This window comes from Lissotriton helveticus, chromosome 5_1 (assembly GCF_964261635.1).
Source record: "Lissotriton helveticus chromosome 5_1, aLisHel1.1, whole genome shotgun sequence".
Lineage (NCBI taxonomy): Eukaryota > Metazoa > Chordata > Amphibia > Caudata > Salamandridae > Lissotriton > Lissotriton helveticus.
Genome location: NC_136065.1, coordinates 2,105,877,185 through 2,105,890,183, shown reverse-complemented (window position 1 = coordinate 2,105,890,183; position 12,999 = coordinate 2,105,877,185).

Sequence of the window (12,999 nt, the reverse complement as noted above, 5' to 3'; positions counted from 1 at the left end):
TAGATCTGGAGGCCGCTTCAACCGCGGAGCTCGCCCTCTAGGCTGCCACCATCTTAGGCTGCTAGCCACGCCTCCCGAAACTTTCCCTTTTAATAAATGTCACTAAATGCTTTTTAAGTCTTCATTATATTTTTGCATGTTTGTTGTGCACTTTATGTATCAAATATTTTGATAGCTCAGCTAAGGCTGTAGCATTTCAGGAAAAAGCAGGCCCTTGGTTTGACTCTGGCTCAGCTGTCCCTATTAATCTGCAGTCTTGCTTACACTTACCTGTGTTCCTGACTCCACCCAGCCTTACATTCACACTATATGGACTATGGCAGTACAGTATCATTACTATAGGGTGCACAGAAATGCCTATGGTTAGTTTATGGCATTCCTTTGTTACTGAAGAATGGTATTGGTTATTTATATAGATAGCGCTTTCCATAGCCCTCGCTTTCTTAGATAGTCCAGTTAATTATAGGTGTAGGACCTCATTTGCTTAGCAAGGACTTCAGGTGCTCTGTTTTGCATCAAGGGTTGCTTGTGGTTTGATGTATAGGTATGTATAGGTGTGAAGTTTGATGATGTGGTGAGTGCTCAGTGCACTGAGTGTGGCTGCGCATGAGCATGAGTGTTGCAGCACCAGGCAGATTTCCCTTCATCAGTTTCTATGTCTGTCTGTCCATTTGCATTTGTGTATCCTGTGTATGGCCTGTTACCATGTGTTTAGTCATGGTCTGATTTCACTATTTTTTATCTAAGAGGGTGAGGCTTGAAGTGCACGATTATCTTTATGACTGTGCTGCCCTTGCCATTCCTTACCTTGTAGATTGTGAGCCGTACATAAATACCTTCCGTCACATGAGAGGTGATGTGAGGACGTCGTTCCGAAGCTAGGTTGAAAACCAGTGGGTACCTTGACTTGCAGCATTCAACAAAGAGGGAATGCATCTGCTTTATGCTCATATTGCTTTAGAACATGGGAGGTTCAGTGTTGTGATGCAAAAGTTAAAATTCATCACCAAGAACCAATATAATGGGAGACATCCTATACAAGGAGATTCTAATCATGTGTGCTATTTTTCAGCAGACCACATCCAAATGGCTCGAGTCCAGTCTCATGACTGAATCTTACTCTTGTCTTGAATCCCAAACAGGGCAAACTCAACCATTCCTCCTTAGGAGAATACTAATTTGAGTATCATTAAACTGGGAACAGTAAACTCATATATTTACAGCATTTTGAATTCTGAACTGCAGTATTGGGACGTTTAAACAAGCACTGGCAAAGCCAACATGTTTGACCGTATGTAGTGAATGCTCGCACAAAAATCCGCAGATTCATTGACATAGATAATACATGCATGCAAATATACAGACATAAGAAAACCCCTTCATGGCCATTTATAAACATGCATACAGACCTACAGGCACCCATAAACTTAAACCACCTAGCAAAAAAATCACCCATGCACAGAGACCACACGATGTGTTATGTTGATTGCTTAAATAGCACGTGAAGCTGTGGGAGGGATGTTTACAAGTGCTAGATGTGTCAGGAGAGTGGAATGAAGGGAAGAAGAGTGAGGGAGTGAGGGAGAAAATGCTTAATGAAAGGCATGATCTTTGCCAAAATGGAAGTCAGCAGTAACGGAGGTGTTAGACCAACTTGCCCCTCTGAAAACTAAAACATTGAAAAATACCCCCTCTAAATCATGGTTCACCCTAGACCTTAATAAAGAAAGACGCTTGCTGAGACTGGCGGAAAGAACATGGAGACAACACCCCTCCCCATCCCATCTTGCCCTCCTTAGAGCTGCGAGATCCTCTTACAAAAAACACATCTTTTCAGAGCAAGCATCATTCTTTAGTCTTCAACTCTCTCTCGCCATAAATCGACCCAGAGAACTGTTCAACATTATTAGAAACCAAACCAACCCTGCGCCCCTTAACCCGGTGGTCTCCACTAACAAATGCGAAGGAATTGCCAAATTTTTCTGTGAAAAAATTCACAAAAATAGACCACGCTTTCCTCAATACTCGCTCACCCCTCAACCACCCCTGATTACCGCACCTCTTCCTCCGCTCCCCTTGAACACTTCCCCGACCCCCTCTCACCTCTTCCCTACTCTTACCCCACCGGAACCCATTTCCCTTCCGCTTAAAAATAACGCCGCATTGGCTTAATTTCCACCCTGTATCTGAACAGGAGGTCTTCAACATTTTAGCCAAAATTAAACCTTCCTCCCACACTAAAGACCCACTCCCTTCCGCACTCATCCAAGATCTCAAACATGTCATCGTCCCCTACTGGACCAACATCATCAACGCCTCCCTCTCAACAGGGATGGTGCCCATCTCCCTTCAACTTGGGCAAATCACTCCCATCCTCAAAAATCCCAAAGCTCACCCCCAACGACCCTAATAATCTCCGTCCCATCTCCAACCTCCTCTCTAAAGCCCTGGAAAAATGCACCCTTCTCCAACTGGACAAACACATTGACCCGTTCAACCTGCTTGACCCCCTTCAATCTGGCTTCCGCAAAGGGCGCAGCACGGAAACCGCGCTTCTCAATATAGTCGATGATATTCACCTAGCCCTGGACAAGGGCAAGACCTACCTACTCATCCTTCTTGACCTTTCCGCGGCATTCGATACAGTTTACTACCCAACCCTACTCAACACACTCAAAAATCACTTCAGCCTCAGTGGCACTGTCCTTAATTGGTTCACCTCCTACTTTCAACATAGAACCCAACACATTAAAATTCAAAACTGCCTCTCTAGCCCAACCTCTGTCTACCTTGGTGTCCCTCAAGGATCCATCCTCTCTCCCGCTCTCTTTAACCTCTTTATGGAACCCCTTACCCGGATACTCAAACAAGAAAAAATCAACTACCACCTATATGCTGAGGATACCCAATTGTACTATAAAATTAAATCCCATGCTGATATCCTGCACCTTAACACGGCCTTAACCAAGATCCAAATCTGGTTCCACAACAATCATCTGAAACTCAACCAGAACAAAACTGAGATCATCCTCTTCTCTCCCAAAAACAACCCTCTCGCCGTTCAATCGTGGATTGCCGACCTTAATCCGCTAAACTGCTCTCTCTCCCTCGCCGATTCGGTTAAATCACTCGGCATCACCATTAACAATAAACTCACACTAAATTCCCATTTCAAGAACTCAGCAAAAAGTGCACTTTTCACTCTCCGACATCTCAAAAAAATCAAACCTTTTATCCCAGCTGAAGACTTTAAATTAACTATCCAGTCTCTTGTTCCATCCAAAATTGACTATGGTAATGCCCTTCTCTCTGGCACCCCCAAAATCCACCTGGCCCCCATCAAATCCGTTCTCAACCTCGCCGCCAGGCTAACAACAAACTGTAGACGCTTTGACCACATCTCCCCAGCCCTCAAGTCCCTCAAGTGGCTCCCCATTGAAGGCAGATCCTCATATAAAATTGCCTGTATTACTCACAAAGTCCTTTACCAGAAGACCCTATCCTACCTCTCAACTAAACTTTAAAAAGCTGGCTGTGGCCGAACACTGAGGAGCAACAACACTCTTCTTCTCATACCCCCCCTACTCAAAAAAGCTGCTTCGAAATCCCGCTCCTTCTCTGGTAAGTCCCCAACCATTTGGAATGCCCTACCCAAAGACCTTCGTTGCAACCCCTCCTACTCTACATTAAAAAAAAACTTAAAATTAATTTACTCACTAAATTTTGGGGAAATTAAATCCCGGATCTCCTTTATGACTACCTCTCCTTCTCCCTACTTAGACTCCTCCCCCTTCCCACATTCACCCCCCTTCTTTCTCTTTTGTCACATCACTCTCCCCATCCCCCTCTCTTCTCCACCCACTAACTTCTATGTCCTTTGAATCCTCCTTGACATACTGTTAAATGTACTATTTTCAATAATCATCCTGGTTCCGGCAACTTGCTTCTCTATCTCTATCTCCATCTATATGTACCTCTAATCACTATGTTCCCTAAATTACTCCCTGTATTTGTTATTGGTTTGAGCACCTGTATAACCCGTTATAGTTCAACTGCCATGATTGTTTTTTATTATGTACTTCCATTGCTGATGTAAAGCGCTCCGATACCCTCGGAGGAGCTAGCCCTATATAAAACCTTCAAAATAAATAAATGAGGGAGTGAGTGAGGAAATGCCTAATGAAAGGCATGATCTTTGCCAACATGGAAGTCAGCAGTAATTGATAAACAACATTTTGTGTGCGCTTGTCCTAGAGGAAGGGTAAAGGAAAGGATAACAGGCTACAGAAAAAGAAAGAGGGGGATCAGGACCCAACCGATGTTAGGAATAGTACTGCTAGAAAGATGCCCTAGCAAGCTAAGTACCCATATCTATTTTCCAAAACACTGAAGCTAAGATACAGCCAATACACATTCAGGCACACATACACTGTCACACAAAACATTGATAAAGTCAATCCGAAAACTAGTAGGTATTGAAAGAGTGTCAAAGGAATGAACAGACGGACAAAAGATGGACCGCTCTCTGGATACAGGTTTTAGTCAATTGAATCCCTAGACTCTTTGCAGACAAAATAATAATATGAGTTAAAGGAAAGATTTATGTAAATGCCAGTCCTAGCACTGGTCTCTCTTTAGAGCAATCCCTTCCAATGTGGGACTAGCTGATGAAATAGATCAATAGCCATACACATTCAATGTCCCCTCTTTGAAATGATCACCTGTTATAAATGTGTAGGTATGAGTGATACTTTTACAGTGCAAACAGCTGGGAAGCAACGGAGCGCAGAACAGAAGGGCAAGTACCAAGATACATTGTTGAAAAGGTTGACAGTGAGGGAGAGCGAAAGTGGGTTTTAGCAGTGAGGGGATACAGATCTATGAAGAGACAAGCCTTCACTTCATTCCTGATTTCAAGGGAGGGAAATGAATGGAAGTTCTAAGAAAAGGTAGGCTGTTAGGATGCTAATGGGTAGTCTGCTGCAGATGAGTGCGTAGATTGATAATGTTTGCCTTCTGTTCTTTTCTTGTCTCTTTTTCTTCCTTTTTCTTATTTCAAATGTGGCAGTGTCTTTCCCCTTGGTGTGGTATTGTCCCTCAAGATGGCTAGCTTCTCTGATAGGTACACTAGGGGCTTTCCTTATGGTGGACTTGTACATAATATACACTGCGTCTTGAAGATGATTCTGCTCTCTCGGGCAGGGGTCACTGACTGGATTACAGACCCACTGCAGTCCCCCCAAGTTCTTACAGTAGTTGCTGCGGCAACATGAATACCCAAGTGCCGAGAGTGCTGGGAGCCCTTTACACGTTGATTCAGGAGGGTGAGCTGGTACAATACAGTCCCATTTAACACTTCACCTCCTCCTTATGGTCTTACATAGGTAGGACTGCAATTCAGTGACCCATTAATTTTTATAATATATAAAACACTATGGGGCATATTACCAAGGGGGGCGATAGGATATTAGCGCCGATTTAGCGGCCGTTTTCGGCCACTAAGCGGCGATAATTCTATCGCTCTATTAGCAAGCTGTCGCTAACTGATGTTAGTGACAGCTTTTAGGTGATAGCGAGCGGTTTGGGGCCCGCTTTGCATGTTAGCGATATTTATCGCTAATGACATGCAAAGTGGGCGTACCCAACCTGTTAGCGACTGAGAGCAGTCGCTAACGTCGCTATCGCCTATTAGCAAGGCAGGCGTAGCGATGGAAATATTCCCGCTATCGCCAAAAACAACGCCTGCTCGGACCAGTTCTTAGCCATGTTATCCAATGGGAGGTGGATAACATGGCTAAGAGCATTTCGTCGCTAATGCATGAATATCGCTGTATTCTCAGCGATATTCACGCATTTCGCCGCTATCGCTGGATATTTTAGAACAATGGAGAAAAAACGTTGCTAATAGCATGTTTTCTCCGCTAACATATGCAGCGATAGGCAGCGATAAAAAAAATCGCCGCTAAGCCTATTTAGCGATAATTATCGCAACTTGTTGGTAATATGCCCCTATGTTTGCCAGACTCTTCAAATCCATTAATCACTGGGGGCTCGAGTCTCAAAGTTTAAAAAATGTACAGCTGTGTTCAAACCTATGTTTCATTTAAGAGGTGCATATTTCATAAAGGAATCTCAGAATACTGCACCGTCCCCTATATATTTGTACAGAGTGTACAACTGTGAATGAGAGAAAAAGTGATTTGCATTATCTGGTTTTTGAGTATTTACCTCTACAGGGACAACATTTTCCCCGACTGAGCAATGTCTTTCCTTACACCCCCTAAAATTTTTATTACCACAGTGAAAACCGATTCATACTGCAGATGACAGGATTAACATGCATTTATAGGTTGTGAATGGCTTGCACAAATGTTTGTGGGTGTACAAAATCGTTCCAGGGTATTGCCACACTAGAACGCCTGCTGGATTCATGTTGGTTAGTATTTCATTACTTTACATTCGCAGATTCATCTTCGAATAGCAAAAGTGCATTTGATCTCACAGAGCAATAAAGGGGAGGTCACAATACATCATTTTTAAAGTAAGTGGAAATGTTCATTATCTGCATTAGGATATAGGAACTGAAGTATATATTTCCAGTTGTCCTCCAAAGGTTAGTGCCATGATGTTGTGGGCTGCGTGATAACTATAAGTAATTCATTTATGTGGAGTTATGCAGGTTAGTAGTGATCAAATATTTACAGATATGATGTGTATTATTTCATGATCTAACAAAGTAAAGGAATGTATTGAGTGCTTAAACACTCAATTAATTTTATTAAAACATGGTAAGGGGATAGATCTCACCACAGTTACATGTCAGAATATTGATAAGAAAATATTCTCTGACGTAAATAGAGTGGCCTAAATATTTGTCCAAAATGATGTACGTAGAATTTCTATTATTAGGTCTAGAGTTAGCCCGCTCCATCCATTGCTCTGTTGTTGTTTCATTCACTATTTTCGTCCATCAACTATAGCATAGAGCATGGGCAAAGAGGACAGCTCAGTTCTCTATTGTCTGACTACACCATGAGTGGCAGCATTACACTCTTTCACAACTAGCACATATACACAAAATAGTTATTTTCACTGCAAGGACTTCTTTGGCAATATGTGTTTTTTGAGACTAAACAATTGATTTAATTTTAGCCTTTCTTAAATATATATATTGGCAAGTACCTGGCAGCTTCCTCAGCAATAACATTTTACAATAACTATGAGAAAACAAAACAGTTATTGACAAAGCCAAAAGTCTGGGAGCCAATGCCAGGCTTACAGGCTTTCCCAATGCTGGTTAATGCCAGTGATGCAATGTTTTCATAAATAATATTTAGAACAATATCTTTTTGACATATTATACTTGGGCCATGATATTCTAATATGGTACCCTCACTACCCTGTGAATACGGACCATGCGATTCCATTCATCCCATAACTGAGGGCCATGCCCCCCAAACAAGTACTCCTAGCTATGGGCCTGTAGGGCCTTAATGATGGACAGTGACATGGGACAGAGGTCCTCCCAGCATGACTGGTACTCCTTTCCACACCTAGGGGCCTATTATGATTGCGGTTTTCCTGCATCCTCCGGGCCGGCGGAAGCCATCGCCGGCCCAGAGGATGCCGGAAGACCGCCGTGGAGCCTCGAAAGACCCACCGCCATATTAGGATGGCTGGTGGGTCTGGCATTCCGTTCGCAGCTTTTCCGCTGCGGTCGCCTTCCGACCGCGGCGGAAAAGCTTTAACATGGCTGGCGGTGTCTATCAGACACCGCCAGCCATATTAGGATGGTGTAAAAGGCATGCTTTTCCGCGGCGGCTTGTCCGCCGTGGAAAAGCATACGGACTTTCACTTCGGGGGCCCGTTGCGGGCCCCCTGGGTGAAGGTGGGGTGGGGGGTGCACATGGGGATACCTATGGTATCCCCCTGCACTTGCGTGCACAAAGCAGCAGACACCGCGCGGTGCCTGCCGCTTTGTGCATGCAAATGCGATGCATGCATTTTTAACCTTGCGGTGGCTGCAGATTGAAGCTGCACCCGCCGCAATGTTAAAGATAGAGGATGTGACCGCCACCCTGGCGGTCACATCCTAATCTGCTCGGAGGGAACTCCGCAGCCCTTGCGGACGTTCCCTCCTGCTCAGGGGTCGCGGATGGACTCAAGTCCGTCCGCGATCATAATCGGCCCCCAAGTGTTGACACTCACTGCAGCGCATTCCCATGTCCCATTGTCCAGCTGACTATTTGGACCCCAATAAAGCTGAAGGCAGTGACAGAGGCCCTCCATTGTAGATCACCTGAAGCTCTTCTTATGTGAATTTGGGGGCCCTATCACTGTCTCTCTCAGCCATTTTTAAAGTGTTGAGGTTTGGATTTCAAAAGGAGCAGCAGTATGATGGAAGATATTGTGGTGAAAGGATGCCCCTGAATGCCCAGAAAATGGCTGCCCTTCTGTTTCTATATGTATTTACCTGCTTGTTGCAATAGGCAGAGATATCAATCCCGACATCGCAGCCTCCTCCCCACATGTAGGAGGGAGACCTCTGAATGCGAGAAGGAGTAAAGCTTTAGGAAAACAGAAAAGGGCCCTATTCACAAAGGTACATTTACACATGCAGATTTATTCACATGTAAATTTACTCTGGCACTTAGATGTAAATCTACACTTATGGACTATTCATCAATTCGGAGTGTAGATTTACACGTAAGTGTAGACTAATATGTCTCCACCCCAAGAAACCAGAGGAGGGAGTCATCTAAGAGTAAATATATGTGTAAAGTTATTACTAGTAACTTTTCACATACAGATGGAGGTCTCCACCACTATGGTAAAGATCTGCCCAAGGGAAAGTATAGGAAGAAGTTTATCATTCTTTACAAAAAATATTCCAACTATTTTAATATTAAATATAAATGAATGTAAAATATGTATTAGTAACATAGAACTACACAAATCAACACATTAAGGGGTCGATCAGGATGGCGGACGGAAGAGCCACCGCGGCCCTGGAGTAGGCGGAAAAAGCCTTTTCCGTGTCCGCCTGCCGCGGATACTCCGTCCGCCATATCAGGATAGGAAAACGTGTCAAATTTCCGTCCGCGACGGAAAAACACGCTCCGCCGGCCAACTACACACGACCACGCGGCGGACGGAACACATCCAAACGCTCCGCCGTACGCACTGACGTCGAAGACCGTCCCCCAAATCAAGATGGCGGAAAACACACATAAAACCGCTGCGGAAAAACAACCTGTCTTAACACGGCGGAATCCCCACAGCGAACATAGGTGACACAGCCGAGATACCCACCGCAAGCTGACCACCACCATGGACCCGGCGCTACACGCTTTCCCGATGCTCTTCGCGATCCACCACGTCCTAGTCATGGCCTACTATGGACGACGACGCAGGTAAGGTACAAACCATTGGCTGTCTGGAGGGGAATACCAGCAAGGGACGTGACGTAGGGAGGGGGAGTGTCATGTTACCGAAACCACTGATGAGAAGCATATACGAATACACATTAGCAGGACGCAAGCAGGAATGACAACGACAGACCACGAGACTTGATAGACTACCTTTATTGTCAAATAATAGGGGTCAAATCACAGTGTATGCGTGAACATGGGCAAAGTGGGCACCAGAGCAGGTACAACATAGCAGGTAACGAGAGGGCAGCATGCAGTATCAGAGCATCAACAGGGCATTGTGCATTACAGAGCAGGTACATCAGAGGCAGGTAACGAGAGGCCAGTATGCAGTATCAGAGCATCAACAGGGCATTGTGCATTACAGAGCAGGTACATCAGAGGCAGGTAACGAGAGGCCAGTATCAGAGCATCAACAGGGCATTGTGCATTACAGAGCAGGTACATCAGAGGCAGGTAACGAGAGGGCAGTATGCAGTATCAGAGCATCAACAGGGCATTGTAGAGTACAGAGCAGGTACATCATAGGCAGGTAACGAGAGGGCAGTATGCAGTATCAGAGCATCAACAGGGCATTGTGCATTACAGAGCAGGTACATCAGAGGCAGGTAACGAGAGGGCAGCATGCAGTATCAGAGCATCAACAGGGCATTGTGCATTACAGAGCAGGTACATCATAGGCAGGTAACGAGAGGCCAGTATGCAGTATCAGAGCATCAACAGGGCATTGTAGAGTACAGAGCAGGTACATCATAGGCAGGTAACGAGAGGGCAGTATGCAGTATCAGAGCATCAACAGGGCATTGTAGAGTACAGAGCAGGTACATCATAGGCAGGTAACGAGAGGGCAGTATGCAGTATCAGAGCATCAACAGGGCATTGTGCATTACAGAGCAGGTACATCAGAGGCAGGTAACGAGAGGGCAGCATGCAGTATCAGAGCATCAACAGGGCATTGTGCATTACAGAGCAGGTACATCATAGGCAGGTAACGAGAGGCCAGTATGCAGTATCAGAGCATCAACAGGGCATTGTAGAGTACAGAGCAGGTACATCATAGGCAGGTAACGAGAGGGCAGTATGCAGTATCAGAGCATCAACAGGGCATTGTAGAGTACAGAGCAGGTACATCATAGGCAGGTAACGAGAGGGCAGTATGCAGTATCAGAGCATCAACAGGGCATTGTAGAGTACAGAGCAGGTACATCATAGGCAGGTAACGAGAGGGCAGTATGCAGTATCAGAGCATCAACAGGGCATTGTAGAGTACAGAGCAGGTACATCAGAGGCAGCACGTGAGAGGGGCTAAGTGCATCAACAGTCCATTGCACAGAACAGCTCCATCAGAGGCAGCACGTGAGAGGGGCCAAGTGCATCAACAGTCCATTGCACAGAACAGCTCCATCAGAGGCAGCACGTGAGAGGGGCCAAGTGCATCAACAGTCCATTGCACAGAACAGCTCCATCAGAGGCAGCACGTGAGAGGGGCCAAGTGCATCAACAGTCCATTGCACAGAACAGTCACATCACTGGCAGCACATGAGAGGGCAGAATGCAGTATCAGAACAGCAACAGGGCAGTGTGGCCAACAGAGCAGGTACATCAGAGGCAGGTAACGAGAGGGCAGCATGCAGTATCAGAGCATCAACAGGGCATTGTGCATTACAGAGCAGGTACATCAGAGGCAGGTAACGAGAGGCCAGTATGCAGTATCAGAGCATCAACAGGGCATTGTGCATTACAGAGCAGGTACATCAGAGGCAGGTAACGAGAGGCCAGTATCAGAGCATCAACAGGGCATTGTGCATTACAGAGCAGGTACATCAGAGGCAGGTAACGAGAGGCCAGTATGCAGTATCAGAGCATCAACAGGGCATTGTGCATTACAGAGCAGGTACATCAGAGGCAGCACAACTACGTGTCCCTACCAACCCGTCACAGGGACCACAAGAGTGCCACGCAGTTCTCAATGGACACACCATGTGAATTAACATTTGAGTGAAGTGTACAGCACGTCACATCACAGAATCAGGGGGGACTGCGTGAACTACCTGCCTCGGACACACTGGCAGCACCAGCAACAGGAGTGTGAGACACAGCCACAGCCCGAGTGACACACACATGGGCCACGGACCCAGACACACTGGCAGCACCAGCAACAGGAGTGTGAGACACAGCCACAGCCCGAGTGACACACACATGGGCCACGGACCCAGACACACTGGCAGCACCAGCAACAGGAGTGTGAGACACAGCCACAGCCCGAGTGACACACACATGGGCCACGGACCCAGACACACTGGCAGCACCAGCAACAGGAGTGTGAGACACAGCCACAGCCCGAGTGACACACACATGGGCCACGGACCCAGACACACTGGCAGCACCAGCAACAGGAGTGTGAGACACAGCCACAGATGTAGTCACTGACACGTGAGCCACTGACCCAGACAGACTGCCAGCACCAGAAACAGGAGTGTGCAACACAGCCACAGATCTTCTAACTGACACGTGAGCCATAGACCCAGATACACTGCCAGGACCTGCAACAGGAGAGGGCACAACTGACACTGTGCCACCATCTGATACATGAGAGTCAACTGCACCGGCGCCACTGGGACAACTGAAATGATGAGCCACAGGGCTGTATGGGCCAGGAGGCAGGGTGGGCCTGGGAGCTGGGGATAGCTCACCTAGAGCCAAATCGGGGTTTGCAGGTGTCAATGGTGTGTGTCTGCGTTTCTTAGGGAGGTGTGAGTGCACCCTGGACAGGACAGGACTGCCAAGTGGTGGGGACTCCAAAGAATCACCACCCAGTATAGGTGGAGCAACTGCTGCCGGGGATCTGGTTTCGGGGGACGTGCTGGAGCCTGCTTGTCGTTTGCTCTGTGCCTGCCGCCTGGACTCGGAATGATGTGTAATGGGGGATGCAACAACAGGGGACACCCTCCTCTGCTTCTGACTGGCCTGGATGGGAGTGGAGGTATGGGGGGACTCCGCCGCGGAGACATCAGTTTGGCGTTTAGTAGAAAACATCAGCCTCAGTGCAGCCAGGGGTGAAGTATGCCTGTCCTTGATTGCGCCATTGTCCATGCTAGATGCCTTGTCCGTAGGATGTGCCTTATCCTTAGGTGGAGTGTTGTCTCTGGATGTAGCCTGTGCCCTGCTCGCCGCCCTGTTCCTGCCAGCAGACTTGTCGTCTGTGGTGCACCTGCCTCCAGCAGACACCTGCTCCCTGTGTGTGTCGCTGCCCTTGGGAGTGTTCCTATCCACTGCTGTGGGCCTGCTCTTGGGAGTCTCCCTGCTCTTAGTAGGTGCCTTAGTCTTCTCACTGTCCTTGGGAGTGTTCCTATCCACTGCTGTGGGCCTGCTCTTGGGAGTCTCCCTGCTCTTAGTAGGTGCCTTAGTCTTCTCACTGTCCTTGGGAGTGTTCCTATCCACTGCTGTGGGCCTGCTCTTGGGGGTCTCCCTGCTCTCAGTAGGTGCCTTAGTCTTCTCACTGTCCTTGGGAGTGTTCCTATCCACTGCTGTGGGCCTGCTCTTGGGGGTCTCCCTGCTCTCAGTAGGT